Raw genomic sequence first — 23546 nt, 5'->3', positions numbered from 1 at the left:
CATTTAATATTTTAAATATTTTAAATGTTAATTATTGTAATATTTTAATATTTAATAAGAATTATTGTGATTAGACGGACAAGATTTAATGTGTACTTATTATATCACAATATGACGCAACTTTACCATCTTATAATACGTCATGTACATTCACATGGTATGATGATTGTGAGGGATGAATTGGAACGGATCTGGAAGTAGTCGTGGGCTGTGATACTATCTCAGTATTTGTCCAAGTAGGCTAGCGACACGTGTTACTATTTTGTGACTTAACGTAATCTGTTACTGAAAACTCTCGTGCCGTATTTTAAGTAATTATTAGTTAAATTGTCTTTATTTGTAAATTTTGAACAATAAATTTTTTTGATCGCTGTGAAAACGCACAAACCAATTAAGCAGTTTTTGTTGTGTTAAAAACTTGACATCACACCAAAAGGTTTTATAGAAAGAAACAGACCCTTAAGGTTTTCGTCTCAGATTGTGTAGGCATTTCCAATAAATGACACTGTATTTCTACGATATTTCAGTTTTCGCTCATGTCTGGTACTTGTGGGACATCCGGTATATAGAAAGACCTTTCAAGACTTGAGACTGAATATTGTGAAAAGCATTAAGTGAAATCTAAATTGCATTATTTGGTGATGTTTTATTCTTGGATGACTGTATGCATCATTGATTTAATGGTTACTTCCAATGGGAGTTTTACGTCAAAGCAATTTGCTTGATGCATGTGGACGGGGGCCTTAGATGCATATCTGCTATATTCATTGATGAACTGTCCATCAGAAGGTAAGACGTTCGGCTTTTATATCCCATTGCATCTTGTCTATCAATCTTACGTGTTCTAATAGCGTCTTGCGAGGGGAAATGCGCGTTGTCTGACCAAACTAACGTCGCTTCGCCTACTTCTCAGACATGACCGCGGTTAGCACTCAAATTTTCGAAATGAACATCAACCTGAAAAGTAATATGGGACAGTATGCATCCTGGCATAAGGGGCACTGTGTCGCCAGTGTTTTTAAACAGTACTGAGGAAGATATTTGAACCCAACTGGATCTGGGGGGGGGGGGGGGGGGGTTGAATTTAGAGAGAAATTTAGTAGACCGCGTACGACAAGGAACTTAATGTAGGCCAGGGGTTCTCACCCTTTTTTCGAAGGTGTACCACTAATTCTAATTTAACACTTTAAATGCACCACCAACCAAATGCGTTCAGGGAAAATTTATTTATGTTAATATTTATATTTTGATTTTCTTACTTAGTTCTACGCACCACTCAACATTTAGTCTGTAAAGCATTTGTGTTTAACTTTTCTTTCAAAAACATTAATTAAAATCTTAAACAGTGGTTGAATGCCATTTTGAGTCAGAGAGCCATATAACATAATTTTCAATGCAACATTGGAGCAAACACGGACCTATTAAATAGCTCAAAGATTCTATCTCGTGTTCATATTAAGAATACATGTCCACTTGCTTAGAAGGCAATAATATAACTTAATAAGACAAAAGATAAAGAAAAGTGGAACAACCCGTCACAGACAGAGGAGTTTGCGCTCATGCATTTACGAATCCGATCTGATAAGATCATCGCACGTAAATGCCCTTCTGATTTCCTGCCTTAGTTACTGATACATCTGCCTTCTATAATGACTTTGAAACGAGCAACGTAAAAGGTTTATATGATATCGATAAGAACGAGATTAATCGTTGGGCTGGAAGGCGAGATATGTCGTTGCTATGATACAAAGATTCCGGGAAGAGGAAAGTAAGGCTTCAGATCAGAGTGACGAAGAAAGTATTTGTCCCAGGAGGGATTCAGTTTGTGGGAGAACTTTATCGTTTGTGCAGGTCAGATATAATAGTGGCGTCTATCGGTTTACGGTAAACCGGGCACGTACCTCGTAATCGGAAATGCTAGACGTTAGTGCAGGATAATTGTCATAAAACTACTTTAAACGAGATTTGTTGAGGTTCTCGCTGCACTAAAGACATCGAATCAGGCCTTCTTTGTTGTAACTCCGTGCGCACTTGTAGTTAGATATCAGTGTTTCGGAGTGACATACTGCTTCCATCTTCAGGGCAAGAAATTCGTGTGAAAGACGGCAGATGAGCTGGAATGACAATGTGAAGTTCGTTGTCAGGGAAATTTATTGTGAAATTGGTAGAAGTACACAACTGTCCGTTGATTGTGACTGGTACGGATTAATCGCTATAATTTCGGACATGGACTTCAGCTATACACGCATACAGCTACAGCGCTCACGAGGACGTGTCTTTTCTTATGAATCCTCAGGTTTCAGTGCGACCTTGTTTGTTAGTTAGTTAGTTAGTTGGCTCGTTTACATAATCAGCTCTCTACTGAGCCCATTAGATTGGCTGGGTCGATGCATTACGTTGCTTTAGGCCTATGAATCTTTCCTAGCTCTGCACGTGAACAAATCCACATACGTACTCATATGCACTTATGTGAGACCGATCTGTCGAAGTTTGCCAATAAAACACTTAATTTACATAATCTCTTATGCTTAATTGCTGTTCATAGTTGCTATAAATGCAGAATTGCATTGCATAGAATTGGTTTTATGTCCCTCGCGACTGCTTCTCACACGTCATTGCCTGACAACTCAAGACAATTTTCAGTTCGACGTAACATAATTCAGTTTTCGCACGTCAGCAGTGTAGTTGTTTTAAGACGGCGTTCATTTAATATTAATTCACTGTAGTGAGGATGGGACCAACTTGTATTGGTGACATTAATACGTCAATAAACCTACAAAGTGATTCAATAAGAAAATAAGTGTCGGGCGGTGAGAATTTAACAGGCCTGCGTGTTGGTTAAAGTTAACACTAATTGGAAATGTTGAAAGGTTAGCTTATCCACTGTCTTGTGCAGTTTCCTTGTTTTAACTTCACGTTCCAGGACGACACTGTCGTTCACATGTCCTCAGAAGACAGTTCATCAATGCCATTCTGTTGTCTTCAGGACTTGTCTAGTATCTTCTTTATCATCAGCATCTTTGAGAGTGAAAATTTCACTTCTCCTCCTGTATGTAACATAGCGAGCCTTCTTTGTGGACTATATACAGGACAGGAATTATTTCCACAACAAATTTCGTACTCTGTTTCCTAGAAAAGCTAACAGTCGCTCATCTGGCAAAGAAATCCTTCCTTTTTATCGTGAACCTGAACCAGAGAATTCATTACCGTCTTCACAAAAGTCATATCAAGAACTACTTAAATCCAGTACATACTCTAAATTAATTTTCTTGTGATCCTCTATTAATATTGATCTTCCATCCATGTCTTGGTCTAGCAGTTGGTATCTGTCATTCAAGTTTTCAGTCTAAAATCTTGTACGCGCTGTTCGTCTCCCCCTCGTGCCAACTGCACGTCTGAACAATCTCATCCCCCTCCATCTGATTATAATAATATTTTGTAGTGGTATATAAGGAGTGTCCCAAAAGTTACGAAACCCGAATTTCGAAGATAAATATTTTATTAGTGCGACAGAAAATTTTCAATTTACCGTGTTAAGTGGCAACATCGGACTCCTATCACTCGCACAAGTCTATAGTCTAACGAAATTTCTTCTTATTCTTTTCCCTTTAGTCGATTGTTTTCAATAGTGCAGTCTGTGTATGTTGATCGGTGTTATTTGCGAACGCAGACGTATGAATCAGTTAAAAGAGACATCAGATGTACATCCCTGATGTTGCTGTACCAAATAAGTCAACAGCTATTCGACATTTTAATCAGTGGTTCTACTAATATGTTGGAAGGAATTATTTTTAATTATGTTCACAAAGGGAGGCTAGGACACTTTTAAAATATGTTGTAATTATAACCTTCTTATATAATTATAACCTGCCACGGTGGTCTAGCGGTTAGAACGCTGGCCTTGTAGTCCTGGGGTCTCGGGTTCGATTCCCGGCGGTGCCCGAATTTATAACTTATGTTGGGCAAGGCCGTGGTCTAGGCAACACGGAGTTTTCCTGCGTGGCATCCCAACAATTACTCCATTCACACACAGAAGAAGGCAATGGCAAACCACTTCTGGATCATCTGCCAAGAACGTATATGAACAGGTCCCAGTCCGAGAAAAGGATGGAAGGATCCTGTTCATATGGACCTGTCGTCAGACAGAACACTAAATAATAATAAGATGAGGTGGTCTAGCGGTTAGAACGCTGGCCTTGTAATCCTGGGGCCTCGGGTTCAATTCCCGGTGGTGCTCAGATTTATAACTTGTGTTGGGCAAGGCCGTGGTCTAGGCAACACGGAGTTTTCCTCCATGGCATCCCAACAATTACTCCATTCACACACAGAAGAAGGCAATGGCAAACCACTTCTGGATCATCTGCCAAGAACGTATATGAACAGGTCCCAGTCCGAGAAAAGGATGGAAGGATCCTGTTCATATGGACCTGTCGTCAGACAGAACACTAAATAAATAAAATGTATAGAAGTTTGAAGACAGTAAAGTGCGGGGTGCATGTTAGAAGTCCGTGAACTATAGATTTCTGTGACTAGATTCTTGTGGACGGTCCATGATGAACTTTGAAACGGAAATACCTGGAGCTTGTCTGTCACGGAACAAGTCAATCAAGCAGCTGGCAGCCCGAGATGTACCACTTTTCTAGCACCCGGCTTTCTGTGCCTGTCCCAGGCTCTAGAATGGTAATCCTCTTTGTTAGTTCGGGATCTTCTGTAATCTGAATGTTTCGGACTCCAGCAGGAGCTGATTTCCATGGCAACCAGTAAAAAGGTGGCTGGCGATTATTGTAAGATGCAGACGTTCTTCTGTTTCAGAGTATTCCATTTTTAAGACTCAGGAAGGCTTCGAATTGTTTTCGACGTATCATTTCCTAGTCTGTGCTAATGTCGTTAAGTTAACGAGCGGAAAACTTAAATGCAATTAAGAAAATACAAACTCTGTAGGAAATCGAAGATAAAAAGTTACATAGCAATTTTGCCTGTTATTTTGTATGCGTGTCATTAGATAGTTTATCAATGGCGGACGTTTATTAACACGGCAATGAACGTTATGGTTACATACTTTTTTTTATTTTTGTATCATATATCGGTTTTTATTTATGTGTTTACCTGTAATTGGCTATTACGCTCAATACGGGAAATGTTTGATTGATATATTTTATATATTTATTTATTTAGTTTAGTCTGGGTTTTTTTTTTGTATATGTATGTATTATCAGTGTTTGCCTGTTATTGGCTCCTCGCTGTTTGCAAACACTTTAATAAATGAATTGAATTATATCACCATAATTATCAAATACGTATATTTTTCTTAGTTGTATTTGGTCCAGTCCGCAAAATAGAAGTAAAATATTCACAGACATATATTTACTAAGAAAAAACATTGTATAACAAAAGATTCTGCTTTGTAGATAGTACAGAAGTTAATAAAGGAAGGGACTAAGTTAAATGGAACAAAGATAATTGAATAAACAGGCTGAACGAAACGTAGCTGCAGGTTGTATGTTGGAGCGCTGAGCGCCAGTGTTTTGTCATTAAAACGGAGCTTGTGTGATCTCCCCCAGCGAAATGCAGCATAAGTCAATGTCTGCAGACGTCAGACCGACACGGCCGCCGTCTTCCGGTAGACAACCCGCCACGTTAGCTTCGAACTTAATTCTGCCCATTTGGAATCTCAGCTCGGAACAAGACTTGTCGTGATTTTCCTCAGCCCTTCCATCGGAAGCAGTGAGAGTACCTTGAAGTATTTCAAGACGGGTCCTTCCAAACCCTAAGCTACGATCATGTTTACATGTAATCCGGCGGTGTATAACCTCTGATTTACTCGAGTCCCGATACACAGATATCACTAGTAAGTCGAAGCTCGTCTGGTATTTAAGAATTCAGTCCGTACCGCGAAGAAAACACCACACTTCACCATTACGAAGATCGACTGGTTAACGATGTTTAAGGAAATGATCGCTACTTATAATGAGAATTATACAAAACCCATAAATACAAAATGAAGAGTTACTGATTTGTTAAAGCGGGTGGTACATATAGTTACCACTGGGCTTTAAAGAATTATGGTAATATTCTTCTTCAAAGCTGCAGGCGTAATGTTTGGAAAAGTACAAGCCTGCCTCGGAGTTATAGCTAATGTTTATATCCATATTTATCACTCGTATTTTTTTATGTACTCAGCCAATTTAACAAAGTTATTGATCATGTCATCAGCGTAGTTGCATGTCAAATTAAAATTGAATCGAATATGACGTACGATGTTCCTTCTTGATTCCGAGTGACTTCTCATCAGTCACAATGAATATTTGAAGTCGTTTTAAGTTCTGTTTCATTAAAATTGATTGTCGCTTGATTATTATTGATAATCCTCACATTTGTGAGACTTCAGGTTCTCATGGCGGCTTGAAGATGGCTGTGTTCTGTGATGCTGTGCAATATGGTAGAATTTTATCGGTGTTTCAGAGATTCTTTCTGCCTCCATCATCAGGGCGATGAATGCGGTAAACACAACTGAAACGTCGGTAAACTTCTACCATACTGCACGGCAGAACATCCCAGAGACAGCTGTCTTTTTTTTCTATAAAATACCGTACAACCAATTACAAACATGAACGAGACTGTTAGACATCCTTCATTCATTTTAATGTAGTTCGACCCATATTAGATTCGATGAATTCAGTTACTCAGGTTGAAGTTGGTAGTCCTGCTCCGGCCTCGTAAAGTAACAGTACATTTTAAAACACTTCAAGTGTTTTTGCCGTGTTAGGAAGTTGATATATATTCGTACGATTCCAAACGGTCGCCATTACGTCTGAGACAGTCTGTGTGAATGTGGAAATTGCAAGAGAGGAGGGCGGTATCCCTCAGTACAAAGCTTCGATCTCGCATGTAGCTCCTAGTACTACAACTATCTTTAATCCGCTTATGGGTAGTATCGTAAATAGAGTATGTGGTGATATTCAGGTCCCTTATACGTCTCGGAGCATAATTCTTGTGCACACGGAAGTAGACATTAATGAATACATTTCAGGGATTTATGGTGTCCCTTAAGAGTCCATCTGTAAAGATAAAATAAGAGAATTACATTCTGTTCTTGTCTGTCTGTCCGTCCTCCTTTCAGACACGCTTTTGCAGAATAAATTATCACAGATATTAACAGTGTAGACTATTTTACAGGGCGGTGTTGAAATGATCGATTGCTCGATTTGTTGGGTCATTAATAACGTCTTTCTGAATAACAGAATTGTGGAACTGTTTCGAAATTTAAATAAATTTTGGACTGCGATCGTCTGGATTACAATAATGTTTAATTTTATAGATTTTTGTAATGATATCATGAAGATGGAGGCTTTATAATCATTCGAAACAACATTAGACTGCAGATCAGCGCAATCTAACGTTTTGTTGCCTTTGAAAAATTTAATTTTATATTCACTGGAGTTGATTTCCAGCGAAGGCAGGATTTTTACCACATCACGTCTGGAATGGAGTGACGTCATCCAGTTTTAATATGATGTGTCGATCCTACACTGTGAGTAAAGCTGCCTGACAGGGAAGGTTGAGTCTGGAGTCTACGCGAGTCTACAAACTGCTTAGGAAATGGAGCACCGTTAGTATGAGATGAGGTTATCACAGCGTTGAAGATGTCCACGCTGATATTCCGGATTATAACTCCGTAGGTCGGTACCAACGTTTCGAAGAGATATACTGCCTCCATCTTCAGGGCTGAAGATGACCTCGCTGCTGTACAACTCAGAAGACAAGCTTGAACGGCTATCACAATTTATTTCTGCTGTATGTAATGTACCTTGGCGTCTGAGTTATCGGCAGTGCTCTGCGAGAACAGATGTTGAATTATGAAATATGTGGAGGGGAGAGATACGTCAGGGCTATGCAATATTGCACACAATAAGCTTTGAAGAAAGTTTAAAAGGAAATAGAAAGAAAAGAATTATAAATTGTGTGGTAGAGTTGATCTTGTGGACAGTAGTGACCTTATATAGTACTTAACACTGTTCTTACTGAGGCGCTGCTGGCAAACTCCAGAGGTCATAACGTCTTCATGACAACTCCGCTGCTCTTAGAATATATACTGGCTTTAATGACATAACACTGTTCTGTGTTTTACACAGTAGCAGTGGCGTAGGTTCACAAGCAAAGAATAAAAAGCCGTGGGAAACAGAAACGAATGGAGAATGATGCAGTAAACAATAAGAAAGAAAGAAAGAAAGAAAGACAGGACAAATATTGTTAAATTTCTTCCTTAGTTCGTGGTTATTTTCTGGGATGTTGCGCCGTGTAGTCTGGTAGAAGTTTACCAACGTTTCGGAAGTGCTTGTTGCCTCCATCATCAGGGAAGTGTTTCTTATTTGATGTTGGAAGCTGTAACTATACTGCGTTCCAGCGTTTTTGGCCGCTGAACTTTTGTGAATTGGAACCTTGGAGCGAGTCACTTACCAGAAGTTTGCTGGAAGGGATGGTAGCAGGCCGTGTACAGTTCACTCCAAATAAAATATCAATACGTTATGTAATATAGGAAAATCGATTTCACTACACATCACTAGAAAATTAACACTGCAGAGAGTATTAGAGAATTTTATCTTCTTCACAAATCTTCGGTCCTCTTCTAATTCTTCCACTCCTCACAGACGTTCTGACACATCACTCCATTATCTTCAATTATATTACGTTCAATACCGTCTTCGATTATGCCTTCTTGCTGATAATATAATTGTTTTAGTTTTTCCATACGCTGACATACATTACCCCATTCCTCTTGCCCAGTTTCTTCGAATCTCTGGCGATACAGATGCTCAACGTTCTTAATTTTAAATGTTGTGTTCTTGCTTTGAAACCAGTGTTTTTCATCTGCCCCAATAAGTTCAATGGTGTTTAAATCGGGATTGTAAGGCGGAAGTCTACTAAAATGTGATCACTCACATAATATTTGTGCTTTGATTTATTTAATTTGATTAAATCTTACAGTTGAGCTTTCAACACGTCACAAAATGGGATGTTTATTTCCGATAGCCAGGCTTTAATTTCGTCCTACTTTGATTAAGACGTCGGTGGTTTGTCTGTCTGAGTTTGTGATACGAGGCGTTATCAATGACCAGAAAGGAGACTGCAACGAACTGATGGCATTTTGTTAACACAGCACAGTCACAAGACAACAATTACCAGGCTTCTACACTGACACAGACTGTACTGACCGACGGAAACTCCTTCCTTCCTTCATTGAGTGGTCCGCAAACTGGACACTCCCTACAAGGTCAGCGGCCATAATCGGTGGATGCAGCTCTACCGCTGAAACGTTTGTAGACTTCTACCAGACTGCACGGCGCAACATCCCGGAAAATAATTTTTATTCTCGCTGCCATGAGAACCTTAAATCACAACTTGAGCTAAAAATAATACACAAAACAACAATGCTCTTACTCTGATTATGGTAAAGTTTACTTTAAAGTGTAATTTATATTCTTCGTAAATGTGACTTGTAATTCTGTGAAGACAAATTTTGGAGTTGATCTGATGTGTTGTGATTCATGTTAAACCGAATCGTGTCTTTCGACAAAGAAGTCACGTGTGCTTGTTACTTGTATTTGTAACAAAGAGATAATCGCCAGATGATACGTCTCTGTCATTGTTATTAACTGCTTGTTTGTATCTTCTCTTTTAATCACAGTCGTGCAGAGAACAATAGATATATTTATACGGAGTTAATTTAAACGCAAAAAAAAATAACATTTTAAATTTTCTCAACAAACGCGTTCTGGAATGTTCTTATATCTTGTTTTTTTTTCGTGATTGTTACATATAAAATACATTGTTACAAAAATAATCATACTTTACAGTCAGATATTACACTGCACCTTCAACAGTTATTTTCCTTGTGTTATGATAAATTTATAGTACAAAAAGTACTTTCAGATGAGTAAGTTTATTGATCGCCCTGACGATGGAGGTAGCAAACAGCTCTGAAACATCTGCGAGACTGCACGGTGCAACAATCCAGAAGACCGTCATCTTTGTAGTCTGCGTTATGAGAACCGCAAATCTAAATAAGCCATCGTACTTTTGTTTATGAACAAAATAAAATGAGGCCTGTTTGATTTGTAAGATTACTGGACAACATTATAATCTTGGAATTGGATATACGTCATGAGTTTTGTGTTTGCGCGCGTTCGCAACTGAAATTAGCAAGAAAAAGTCTATATGCCTCCGTCCGTCTGTTCGCACAGACCATCGCGAGAACCTCTGAATGGATTTTCATTAAATTTTGCATCGGCGAATTTCATTAAAAATTTGTCGACATATATTCCAATTTTATTTAATTCCATACAATAATTTTGGGCAGTTTTTACTAAGACCTACGCACGTTTCTGATCCATGTTACCTTGGTCACCATGATTTTTTGGGGAATCCCCAGCTGGTTGTTTAACGACGTGAGGGAATCATCCGTCATGTCCCTGTAAGACGCCTCGCCCATACGGAGGTCAATGGCTCTAGACAGTTCTGATACACCGGGGTTATTCTCAAAGTCGATCGTGACGTAACTAGTACGTTTTGCGTACGTTTACTAACTTGTTTAATCAGAATCGGGGAATCTACCGAACATCGTGGCATTGCCAGGCACCTCGATGAGTTGTTCTCTTCTGAACTTAAAGAATTTCCTACTATAATAATCTTCTGGGACGTTTTTACCGTCGTGAATGATCAGACAGCAAATCGCTTTAGAATGAAATTCAAAATGAAAAGAAATGAGCGCGGAAACGTCGGATTTGCTGAAAGCAAAGTAACACAGAGCAGAAATCGAAATCCGACAGAGCCTCAAGGAGCAGATACAGAAATTCTTACAAGTGAACGCGATGTGCCTGGCTTTAGATAAATGGTTTGGCAGCCATCATAAGTCTGCGGGATCTCTTACACACCTGGTATAAGGTGCATTTATCAAACACAGTGACATCTTACAAGGATGGCGTCACTGCCCTGGTAACGTAGGTGGGACTAGTGCTGACACCTACCTTAATACTCGAACTTGGTTCATAATTCTCCTTCAGAACCCAGCTGATGATTTGTAACGAAGATGATGGCGCGTTCCATCCTATCAGACATCTCACTCGCGTGAACTTGTCCGTTTGCTCTGGATTTATTTCATATTTGAGAAGATGGATTATAGAAACGTGCCTTGCCTTATTTTAAAAAGTAAAGCTGTCGGTTTTTCAACGATATAAATTGCATACTGACATGGAAATGTAGTAGATGATCCGCGAAATACAATCTAAGAATGTTTTATTAATTTCCCTCAGCACAGAATATTAAATTTAGATAAAGTTAACCCTTGACATCTTACTGTGAGATGGGGGTTAAACCAAAAAATTAGGATGCCGTTAAAATTTTGTACCTAAATGTTGCAATTCTCCCATCCTGTGTAGTGGGCACATTAAAATAAATTGTTAAAAAGATACGTAAAAGGCATCTCGTGGTTCTTGGAGATGACACCTGACTTGTTTATGATTCTGGAGCTGCATCCCACATCGGTTGTGGAACTGCGTCTTTGATTTAAAGTAACAGCGTCTTAAGATGGTTGTCTTCTGAGTTGATGGCATCTTCACAAAACAAACAGAAACACAATGTTCAAAATAATATTCGGATTTCGTGAATAAGTTCGCGCAGAATTTAAGGCTTTTTTCCCAACGTTTTGGAAGACATAGGAGTTGCCATCTTCAGGGCGAGTCACCTTGAATCGGAATGCCAAAGGTGTACGATGACGACAGGACGTGATGTTCTGTGCGGCGATGTGCCGTAAAGCTGATCTTTGGCAAGATCAAAAGGGCCCGCTGCGTCTTGTACCTGCCATTCGGTCCGGGTCTTTACACGTGTCAAACTGCTACTTGTCATTTCAACAGTTTCAATCCATATTTTTAAAAGTAGTTTTATCCGCGGTGTGGCAGTGTGTTCGCATACCAGAAACCGCATGATGTAAAAGACCAAACCACGCCCAAGGCAATGTTACACTCCGCTGCAAAGAGTAACTGTTGGTACTAGACGCATCCCTAAATACGTACCTGGTTTCAAAAAAAGAACTTTGCTGTTCAGAATTCAATGTGGTCATCGGGTTTCAACAGGCTTTTCTATCAATGTCACGGGCTGCTGGATAGATGGAATCTGTGGATAATCCAACATTAAAAAGTCCCGTATACTCTGCCATCAATTTATCCTAGAGATTATAGCCCAATTCTCGCTTTCTTGTCGCCAGATTTTATAGCCGTGGAAATCAATGATTCGGAAAAATGACATTTGACATTTGAGATGATTCTGTCTCTACAATAACTTGTTAAAATGAGATTTAAAATCGTTTTATAAAGATCACGACAACAGAACACGTAAAGAAATAATATTTACTGCAGCGTAATGGTTTAAAATTGAAAATGAGATTAAAAGTTTTGTTAATAGATCTGCTGAGAAGTTAAAGCCTCTTGGTCTCGTTTCCTTCTTAAAATATAAGCTTACTTTTTTTTAAGTGGCCTGTATCATTTTTGTATCGTTTAAACAATGACTGATAAATGCTTTCAACTGTCTAAGGTAAGGATTCCGTTGTTGTAAAAGCAAATTTGTTGTACATTCGAAAACTATATGATTTCTTTTTAAATTTCGTCGAAATGATAACTCTTCCAGACGCTCGTCCAAATAATATTCAAAAAGATAGTCCGTACCGCGAAGAAAACACGACACGTCTCCATGGCAAATCATGTTTAAGAAACATACACTCAGTGGCCAAAATGCAGAGTTGGTGAGTGGTATGTATAATTACCACTGGGCATTAAAGTGTTAATTCGTACTGTTTGGAATCTCTTATAACCACTGTATGAAATAACATTTTAGTTCTGAGGCAGTTTTTTTTTTCAAAGATAAGTCTGAAATGGGGAGTTTCCGGTACGTCATTTTAATTTTCTATCTGAGTTTATGATTCGAGGTTCTCACGGCGGTAAAAATGTCGATGTTGGTCTTCTGGGTGACGCCGTGTGGACTCGTGGGTGGATGCCAACGTTTTAGAAGAACCTACTGCCTTTCTCTTGAGCTGCATGTAAATCGATTAATCTATTTAAGATCGATATAAATATGGTCGATATCGGGGCGATCGATATGAATAATATTCATCCGAAAACTTTCGCTGTAGAGTCGAATACCAAATTGCGATAAAATCCGTTCGCAGACAGACACGAACCGCTTTAGGTATTAACTCCGTACTTTTTTGTGTTGGAAAGAAAAATTTAAGCTCCTTTCCCGGCGCGTCCTAAAGAGTCTGTGCCCGTTTATTGTTCGTTATTTTGAATATGGCGAAGTCGTGAGATTCATGCAAAAGTAGTGAGCTGATTCCTTCTGTCCCATAATGCACAGCGAGGGCATCCAACGGCCACATCCATCATCAGAAGAGGAAATGTTACCAGAAGAACTTAGAATCACTGGCATTTGAAGCTGTTCTGTTGGAAAGTAATTGTAAATGAAAGTTAGAGCAAGCCCGACAAAGGGAATAAAATTACGTGTGTGTGTGTGATGGGGGGGAGGCCATATGTTTTTGTGTACCCCTATTTCTCTTTAGTTTTGTTTTAAATAGAATGAACTATTTTCACGAGGTGAAGTGAAATGTTTAGTTTTCTTCTGAGTTCAGCCCTGAGGATGGAAGCGATATATTCCTCCGAAACATTGGTAACCACTTGGTGTTGTAACACACAAGACCACACATTCATCAAATATGTCGTGTAAATTGTTTACCACGATTCAGAACTTAACAGGGCTGAAAGGAAAGACCAATTGCATGGAAAAGTATTTTAACCGAGAAGATAGAGACAGTAAGTTCGCTTGAAATGTTGATAGGTACAAGACTCTGGAGCGTTACACTCTGGAAGACAACACCGCCATCTTTACCGCCGTGATAAAATCATATCTCAGATTTGTTTAAATGTGATTGCATTGTCAAGTCCTGCGATTCCATATTATTAATTATTTTTCCTACTTTTAATTATCCCGACGTACTGTCTGACAAGCGAATATCTGAAGTGGCAATAATAATAATAGCGATATTCAGTTTAGCTACGTAAATTGTGGTACAAATGAACGTCCCCAAATTTCGTCAAAATCGGTTAGATACTGATGTGACACAGAAACGAACACACATACGACGTTGCCATGGGATGGCGAAAGGATTCGACACATTTTAACGCTAAACGAAAACTCAACGCATATACGTTTTTTTTTAAAAAAAATCACAATTTTTTTTTAAAACACCCTGTATAATATTTCCCGATTCGTATCCGTGCTGCTGTTTTAACGCAACGTTGGTGGATCTTAACGTTATACAACACATTTTTATGGGCCTCGAACACGGACGTTTATTGACACTAAATTTATGATGATGCACTTTGATGTGACCGTTTTCTAAGCGAGTTCTATTGACTTGACTTACTGCCATGGCAGCAGCTTCGTGCGTTCACCGTCCGCCACTTTACATCTGCACGCGGTTTGAGTGAGACTGGAATAAACCACGGGGCTCCACAGTGGCCCCCGCGTGCACTAACAAAGGCACAGAATCATTTTCGCTTGCTAATTAGCCTTCTTCAGAACCTGATAATCACCATCTGAGTTTAAAAAAAAAAGCCTCCTGCTATTATGCAACTCGAAGGTTCATGACAGTGTTGATAAAAACCCGCCATTCTATTGTATTCTGAGACTCGTGATTCCACTGCATCAGAGTTCTGTGAGATCAATTTTAATCTAAAGGATGATTTGAGGCTCTCCCGGAGCTGTTATGAAGATGGCAGTCTTCTTCTGTGTTGTAGTGCTGTGTACTCTGGTAAAAGTTTGAGATCTATCGACGTTTCAGAGGAGCTGCCTCTATCATCGCCTAGACCAGTGGTATTCAACGTTTTTTGTTCTCGTACCCCCAGATATAATTTCTCTTCAACTTTGTACCCCCAAAGTTGTTGGTGTATAATTGGATTTATACATAGTACATAATCTACATCTGAAATAAATTAAATAAATTACATTCAAAATAATGTATTAAATCTGGCCCTGATTATTCAGTGCTTATCATATTCTTTTTTAAATTTCATGTACCCCAGGTTGAATACCACTGGTCTAGATGATGGAGACAGTAAGGACCTCTAAAACGCATGTAAACGTCTATCAAGGTTTACGGCACTACAACTCAGAAGACAGACATTCATTTTAATATTATCCTCAATACAGCGATCGCTTCAGTTGATGGTTTTATTTTCTTTTTATGTAGACTCCGTGCGTGTTACTTGCCGAACCCATCCTCAGTATTAAATTTCGCCTTATAATGACTGCATTAATATGGATGCATTGCCTCGAATTTGAAATGTTTTCCGTAGGAAAGGCAGGCGCTTACCATAAGACATTCTCAGAACATTTCATTCCGCGCGCTATAAGCCTTGCACCACAGAGTCAGCCAGGATTAGGCAAAGGAGTTACCACCATCAGAGACCTTACACGTGCCATGTCAATTCGAAAAAGTTTACCTTGACCGTAACCACAGAACCACAAAGATAAGAAACAAGATTTTGTATACAAATCAGACTTCCCACACTTGGCTTTGTGAACACTTTGGAAGTCGTCAAACCTGATACACTTGGGACATCTTACTTGTCTTTATCTCGACTTTATTCTGAAATTTTACGTGTTCTTCTATATGGGTGTGAAACACGGTTTCCTTTCCGAAGAATCTAACAGATTTAATTTGAGAACAAAGCGTCCTCGAGAAAATTTAGATAAAAAGAATTAAAGTAAGATGTTGAAATTAGAAAACGGTGAACTTCACATTTGTTATTCGTTGCCAGTTACGTCAAGGTTTTAAAATTAAAGATAATTAGATGGGTCGGACCTAGTAAGTATGTAAGTACTTTTTTTCTAATAAAAGTACGGAGGAAAATGTGGACTTCAGGCATCGTACTTATAAATATAAATGCAGGCAAGTATAATATTAAAACTACGTAATCTGTAGTTTATTTTAGTAAGATGTATTAATCTATACATTTATCGGCACGAAACCCATTAATAACTTATTTCAATTAAAATTAAAATATTTGGTTATTCCGTCAAATCACAATGTATTTAAAATAATAATTCGAATAATAATTCGAAAAATCGATTTACAATTGTAAATCGATTATTCGATATGGAACACAATGATATTTTAATTATTTTAATTATCTTATTTTAAATACATTAACCAAATAATTTAATTTTAATTAAATAAATCACAATATGACGCAACTACACTAACTTATTTCAAAGTTACATTTAAAGCATTTTCCTTACAGTTTCTGATTAATCGAATGTTTAAAGTAACTTAACATTAACTGGTTCTATATATATACACTGCCTTGTGAGTAGTGTATTGGTAACACTGTTTTCGTGTTCAGAATAACAACTGAAAAGAAATATAACCATACACAAAGTGTTGCCAATAAGAACGATCTCTTTGTGACCTGTCTTATGATTAAAAAGTACACCATGAATTAAATTACATGAAGCTATTATACTTGTATTTTCGGCACATATTAATGTTTATTGTAATAGCAATATTTTAATACAGCTTTCAAAGTAGCGACGATTGGATTGTTAAAAAGACAGTAAAATGTTTCAGTTCTTGGAAGCTTTTTCTGCACATCGATTATAATACCTATTCAAATAAGAGCAGACGATGAAATGAATTCGTGTCTGTGCCGTGAAAAAAAATATGAAAGAGTTGTTGTAAAGAAAAATTTTAACAGAAGGAAATCTCTGTTGCGTCAGAAGCTGAGATACTCTTTAAGTGGTGGGTCAGGTTAGGTTAGGTTAGGTTAGGCGGAGGAATGACCAGGTGCCATTTTGAAATCGTGCAGGGGGTTTATTAAGTCACCTGAACAACTTAACTTGCTCCAAGTCTTAAATACTCGTCCTTTATATTTCAAGAATACTACAGAGCGTTCATGAATTGTTTTCTTTAAATCTTTACAGAGAAGATACTTTTATTATGTAGCTTTTTATGGCTGTTTCTTGCGTGGAGGGTTTATTATCACCTTAGAAATGAAAGGCTATATATTTCATTTGTAATTACCTATCTTTAAAAATCCATTAAGCTAAGTGTTTATAATTGAGCCGTCGATTTAAAAAAAACTATTAAAACTTGAGTTTTATTACACGTGAACGGTTACATTTGTTTGTTTGTTAGATTTATCGTAATCTTACGACTATTCTTCCAAGGTTGTTGGCACTGCTGATAGATGTCGACGTTGTGCCTTAAGTGATGTTCCTTAACTTTTATGTTTGAGGAGAAACTTTATAATTGATCCTGTTCGGCGTATGAGGGTGAGGATGAGATGGGTGGGGCATGTAGCACACACAAGGGACGTAATAAATGCATCTAAAATAATATTTGAAAAGTGTGAAGGGAGGAAGGTTAAGATGCAGATGGGAGAATAATATTAAAATAGATTCAAACTAAATATGATGTGTGAGTAAGAACTATGTTAAAGACACGGTTTGGGAAGGTGTGTGCTGGAATCAAGTGATAATGAATCTTTGCGTACCATAACTTCCATACCATAACTTGTACTGTTCAACACAAAAGTTTTATTCCCTTGAATTAGGACGGGTCATACTAATCTGGTGACATTATATATATATATATATATATTTATATATATATATATATATATATATATATATATATAATTATCGATTATTTTGTACATTTCTTAATACGGTGAATTGTTATAAAATGTTTGGAAATATTTTTTTCTAACTCGGTGAAAATGCGATGCCTTTAGTCTGAATAGCTTTCCGAAGTACGTAACAGATGACGTACTTTTTAATGCGTCATTCGGCTTTTGTTTTTAATATCGTAATAATAAAAGGAGATGACACAAAATAGTGAACATTGCAGTGACTGCTGCACGGGGTTCAATGTTTATAGTTATTTCTGACCTAACGGGTTCTTTCTCAAGCTTGACGCTAAAAAATTTTTATTTTTAGGAAAACGGTCGATACAATTAGCGGCAACTTGATTTGTATTATGTCGTCATAAAGCACTGCTCATTTGGACTGCGACAGGATTACGGTGGAAACTCGATGAAACCTCGTTTCTCAGACTAATTAAATGTGATCACAGAGGGAATTGTTACCAGTCAGAAGAACCGTGTGTGCGTCTTGGTTTATGAAAGATATTGAGCCGCATAAATAATCAATCAATCAATCATTGCTTCCATATTTCTAGTCCTGTGCATTACCTGGTTTCCGTTCAGTCGTGTGCTGCTAAGACGCCATTAGTTTAACACCGATGTTATGAAATGCCGCGACTTCGCTGCGAGAGTGGGTACAGCGCTTTTGATTTACATACTCAAGAGATGTAAAAGCTGTGATTCTGTCCATCATAAATTTCAGCGTGGGCGTCGTTAGTTTGTGCGCGTTGTAAGGACGTGCTGTTAAGTTACGGCCGTTTTGCAGATTTATTCTCTTGTGTAAGTGATCGATTTCAGATCGTCGCTCTTAACTTACCGATACCTAGTCGCGCTGTACATATCCTGGTAAACATTACTTGTACAGATGCATATACAGGGTGTTCACGAAAGGAATATTTTATTTTTATGTTTCCTTGAAGGTCCACGTGTTCTGATGTTGCTACTCGTGATTAAATTAACGCTGTGAGTTTACTTGTTATTAATTATTTGTTAATACGGTGCTATAAACCAGTGGTATTCAACCGGGGGTACGCGAAGACATCTTAGGGGTACGTGAAATTTAAAAAAAATATATTATTTTATGATGAACACTGAATAATCAGTAATGTAATTTATTTTATTTATTTTAGATGTAGATTATATATTATGTATAACTTGAATTATACACCAACAACTTTGGGGGTACAAAGTTGAAGAGAAATTATACCTGGGGATACGCGAAGACATATTAGGGCGGTACGTGAAATTTAAAAATATATATATTATTTTACGATAAACACTGAATAATCAGTAATGTAATTTATTTAATTTATTTTAGATGTAGATTATATACTATGTATAACTTGAATTATACACCAACAACTTTGGGGGTACAAAGTTGAAGAGAAATTATATCTGGGAGTACGCGAACAAAAAAAGGTTGAATACCAGTGCTATAAACTACAGAACACATGATATTTATTGTCAATAATAATTCAACGGTTAGTCATTTCGTGAAGACTTATAGAATCCCTGTGTAAACCAGTTGGAAAATACAGAAACAGCAAAATATTCTCCTTGTCTGGTACAAATTTCTTTTTACGTATTAACATTTAGGTGTGTGTGTATTATATAAAGTGCAATTACTGTGAATGAATCCTCGTGTCAAAGATACTTGGAACTTGGACGAGAATTCTTCATTAGAAGCAGATTGTGTCTCAGGTGGTCCATGCTGGTATGCTACAATGAATCTGTCTGATTGCCTACAGTCGTTAAGGGATGATCTGATGTAATTTGTATCGGGGTAGGTCTGCAGTGCCGGGCTCGTGTGAATGCAGTAATGAACTTTAAGATGCCATAAGAGACTATAGTTTATTGATTAGCTGAGCGATCGCTTGTACTCTTTTTTTATAGAGCCAGAGGAAGTTTTAAGAATGGGTTGAAAATTTCAGATGAGGCTTCCCTGCGTTGTTAGGTGGTCGTAGCCTGTTAGATGTCTTGAGGTTATGGAGCATGTCAATTGGCGTATCCGGGGCAACTGGAAAGTTATAACCAATAAAAATGCATCTGAAATTATCATTATGAACTGAAACGATTAGTCCAAAATGACACATATTGTAGTTTTACAAATTTTATGAATCTTTAAACTGTTTTTATTGTGCGCAGACTAAAAATATTTTATTGATTTATCATAAAATTGCATTTAGCTTTTTTACTTAAAACTCAAAGCGCTACCTAAAGTACATAAATAAGCTAGTCGTTCTAATATTACGAATTGGATGCAAGTGTTTTGAATACAGAAGGCTTAAGTATTAATTACGCTATAAAATTTCCCTTCGTGAACGATATAAAAATCTATAGTAAACACACATAGTCATAAATATTATCCCATCAAGGTATCGGGCGCATTCATAAATATTTATTAACCGACAAGACCCAGAATTCCTTGACAGCAAATCATCACCAAGCGACCAATCAAGCTACTAACTAACGCTTACCTACTATACAGAATGTTTCAAAAATATGTATACAAATAACCATTACATATGTCAGCATTGTGTATATATCTTTTTGGAGCACCCAGTTTAGATAGAATGATTCGTTTACCAAATATATATGAATCGAAACAAGGGGCTTTGTCTCTATGTGGATAACGCGACACCGAGTTACGAGGTGCGATCGGAAAGTTTCAAGACTGTGTCAATAGAGGGCGAACCGGATGTAGTACGAGCTTCTGCCGCTAAGGGGTGCGGCCTACATTCATAGTGAATCAGTGTGCCAGCCGGCATCATCGAATTAGCATTTGTTTCTTAGTTACGGGCGTTTTGGTAGTGCATTACACCGACCCTCCTGCGATTTCGGAATGGCGTGTGCATCAAATTTTGCCAAAGACTCGCCAAAACGGCTACGGAAACCTATGAAATGCTAAAGCAAGCATTTGGGGAGTCCGCAATGGGTCGTGCACAAACTTTTGTGTGGCATTCACGTTTTAAAAATGGCCGAACCTCTGTCGATGATGACGAGCGTTCGTATGTTCCAAGCGTTTCTAGTTGGTACAAGTTTCTGCAATTGTATCTCTTGAAAGTTTCATCAAAAAAGAAACGAAAGCAATACTAGGCCCGCTGACTCTCAGCCACTTACACTGTCACAGCGATTTAATGATCTCAGCACCTGCCCGACTGTGACGTAGGAAGCCCCAGTTAAAGCCTAACAGTTTTTAATTTCATATCCAAACGTCGAAGAGTTCATTCGCATTCTTTTAGCGGTCCACGCACATACCAGTATGTCTACACATGGTATGTGTTTCGCTAACAAGCAGATCAGCTCTTAACTGGTCTTGCAAACACGTGACTGTCGGTCAGTGCTGTCTCGAGGCTGATTGGAGGAATCATAAAATTACGGTTTGACCATAGTATTCAGTCACATAAAGTACGAAGGGCGATCATTGTAAGTCGGATGCTAAGAAATGTTGTTTCTAGCAGTGACCACCAACTAACATAGACTCTTGAGCTCTTAGCTGAAAGACACAACATAAATGTTATGCTAATCGCCTCAGAGATAGCTGTAATTTATGACGAATTTTAAGTAAGAATCTAATTAACAGTTTCGAAAATGAAAATTACACGGTATAGGAGGAAATGTTATAGCAATGATGTAGAAATATTGGACACGTGTGTTATTATTTATTTAAATTAATGTATACTGTTACATATCCCTGTGGCGGACTCAGTGCATCTTACGAACGGATAGTGTTTTCAGATATCAACTAATATGCATGCAGCTATTATACGAGCTTGTTTATGATCTAGTTTTGTATGGCTGGAATCATTCACTGTCAGCAGAGAACTAGTCATATCATGTACTGCAGAATAACAGCAGGTTCAGTGCGTAGAAAAACACTTAAACCATGTCGGCATACTTTCCCCTCCACGTGGTAAGCCCACCGAAAATAAAATTTCTTGTTGAGATTTCGTGTTCTCAGATCGGCGACTATTAAAGTGTGACCGTCTTCTCGGATATTGCGCCGTGTAGTCTGGTGAAAGTTTAACGACGTTTCGGAGGGTTTTTTTAACGCCATCATCAGGGCGATGAGTAAGCAGCGAGCAGTACATTTGGATGCAACTTAGATGTAATGGGTTGATACTGAAACGCACTTCCTTTACACCGACTGCCTTGATTTTCTCATAACTTTTTGTATTCCTGTTCTTAAGTTAATTTCTTATTTTCAGATGATGTGTGCCATTGCTGAATAACGGTCCAGAGGAAGCTAGACACATCTCTGTGAGTACAGTCCTTCCAGAAATATAAAATATTTGTCTCCCAATCGAGATATGTACACAATACTGCAATGGACTGCTGGAGAAATTAAAAGGAAATTAGAAAGTAATATAATTTGAGTCATACATAGAGTATAACATGTAATACTGTAAGTACCAATGCGTGTAGTAAACTAATTTGTGTCTGAAGCTGAAATATATTCAGTTGCCTTGCGATTCCGCCATATGTAAGCAAGATTTTGACCACGGACACAGGATGTCAAGAACTAGACGACGTTTCACCCCACGATCAAGTCTCAGTGAGGCTTGGGCCTTAGTGGTTCAGTGGGTGTCGGTATTACCGATTATCAAATGTCTACTGGCCTGCTAAGTCCCAAGTTACTCTGAGAACTACCGCCAGATGTCAGCGAAGATGGACTACGTACTTCAGGGACTTAATGAGAATGTGATCTAGTAGATGAGAAATATAATTTGGAATGTGACTGTGATTATGTGAGGAAAATTAACACGTATGTTTACAGATCCTAGCCGAGGACATTGTTGATAGTCCAAATAAATTAAACTTGTTGTTGTCTGAAAAAGAGACGCGCCATCTTGAAGTTACAACCAATTAACTTCAAGGGACAGGAATTCTTAACAAACTGAAGTCGCTCAGCCGATCGGTAAAGTTCTTGCTTGTCACCGCGTTCACAACTACTGAGTCGGTCAAATCCAATCCAACGATCCATCATTCCATACGTCTTTCAGATTCTGCGTTATATAATTTTCTCATCTGTTATTCAGATCTTCAACCTGCTGGAAAATCAGATATAAGATTTCTTTGTTCTATGAAGGTAGGCGACGTATTTCGTTATTTCGACAATAAGAGATACCAGATTCTATTTTAAACATTCTTCGTGTATTCATTCGCCAGTTTAATATAAAAAAAAACCCACTGGGTTTATACTTCTCCCACCAGATGGCAGAGGAGATGCATGGATGATGCTATAAAAACAGCAAGTTTAATAATTAATATTTTAGTTTTATCATGAATCACGTTATTATTTTAGTTTCAAACAATACTTTCCTAATCTGATGTTTAACTGAAACTTAAAGTATTCATATTACTGTGTTGGAAGGCATGCCATAATGAAATTGTGCCAAATATGGGTTCCCATAACCCCTTCAGCATTAGACAATCTCTATTACCTGCAGATTTTTTTTAAAGAGAATAAACTCTTATTCTTTACCTCTTGACTTTTGATTGTATACGCTGCTTTGTTAGACTTCTCAATAACGTTTTTTTTTTAAATATTCCTTTATATTTTACCGTCATTCTTAACGGGCAGTGTGCTAGTATCCTGTAACTTGAGTAAACGATGTTAATTTTGAAGGAATATGTGCAAATATTGTATTATCATACCTAATTATCGGAGACCGTACTTGAATGCATCGTATTCACAATTGGCTGGCTCAGAATAATGAAATTAGTAATTTAATATTACTATAATTATGTATTAATCAGATCGTACTATGCAATGTTCATGGAATAATCCGAAGCTCG

General features: G+C 37.8%; 1 protein-coding gene across 2 annotated transcripts in view; it reads left to right on the top strand.

The window, feature by feature from the left end:
• Positions 1-23546, top strand: part of LOC110826669 (vesicular acetylcholine transporter) — a 157131-nt gene that overhangs the window by 115332 nt on the left and 18253 nt on the right. For both annotated transcript variants that reach the window (XM_087357757.1, XM_087357755.1), the window contains exon 5: positions 21956-22007. The gene's annotated coding sequence lies outside the window, so the exon portion shown is untranslated. The remainder of the gene's footprint in view (positions 1-21955; positions 22008-23546) is intronic.

The sequence above is a fragment of the Zootermopsis nevadensis genome, unplaced genomic scaffold, assembly GCF_977971745.1.
Source record: "Zootermopsis nevadensis isolate Lab colony 2312 unplaced genomic scaffold, Znev_1.0 Znev_ptg000028l, whole genome shotgun sequence".
Lineage (NCBI taxonomy): Eukaryota > Metazoa > Arthropoda > Insecta > Blattodea > Termopsidae > Zootermopsis > Zootermopsis nevadensis.
This window is presented reverse-complemented; position numbering and strand designations above follow the sequence as displayed.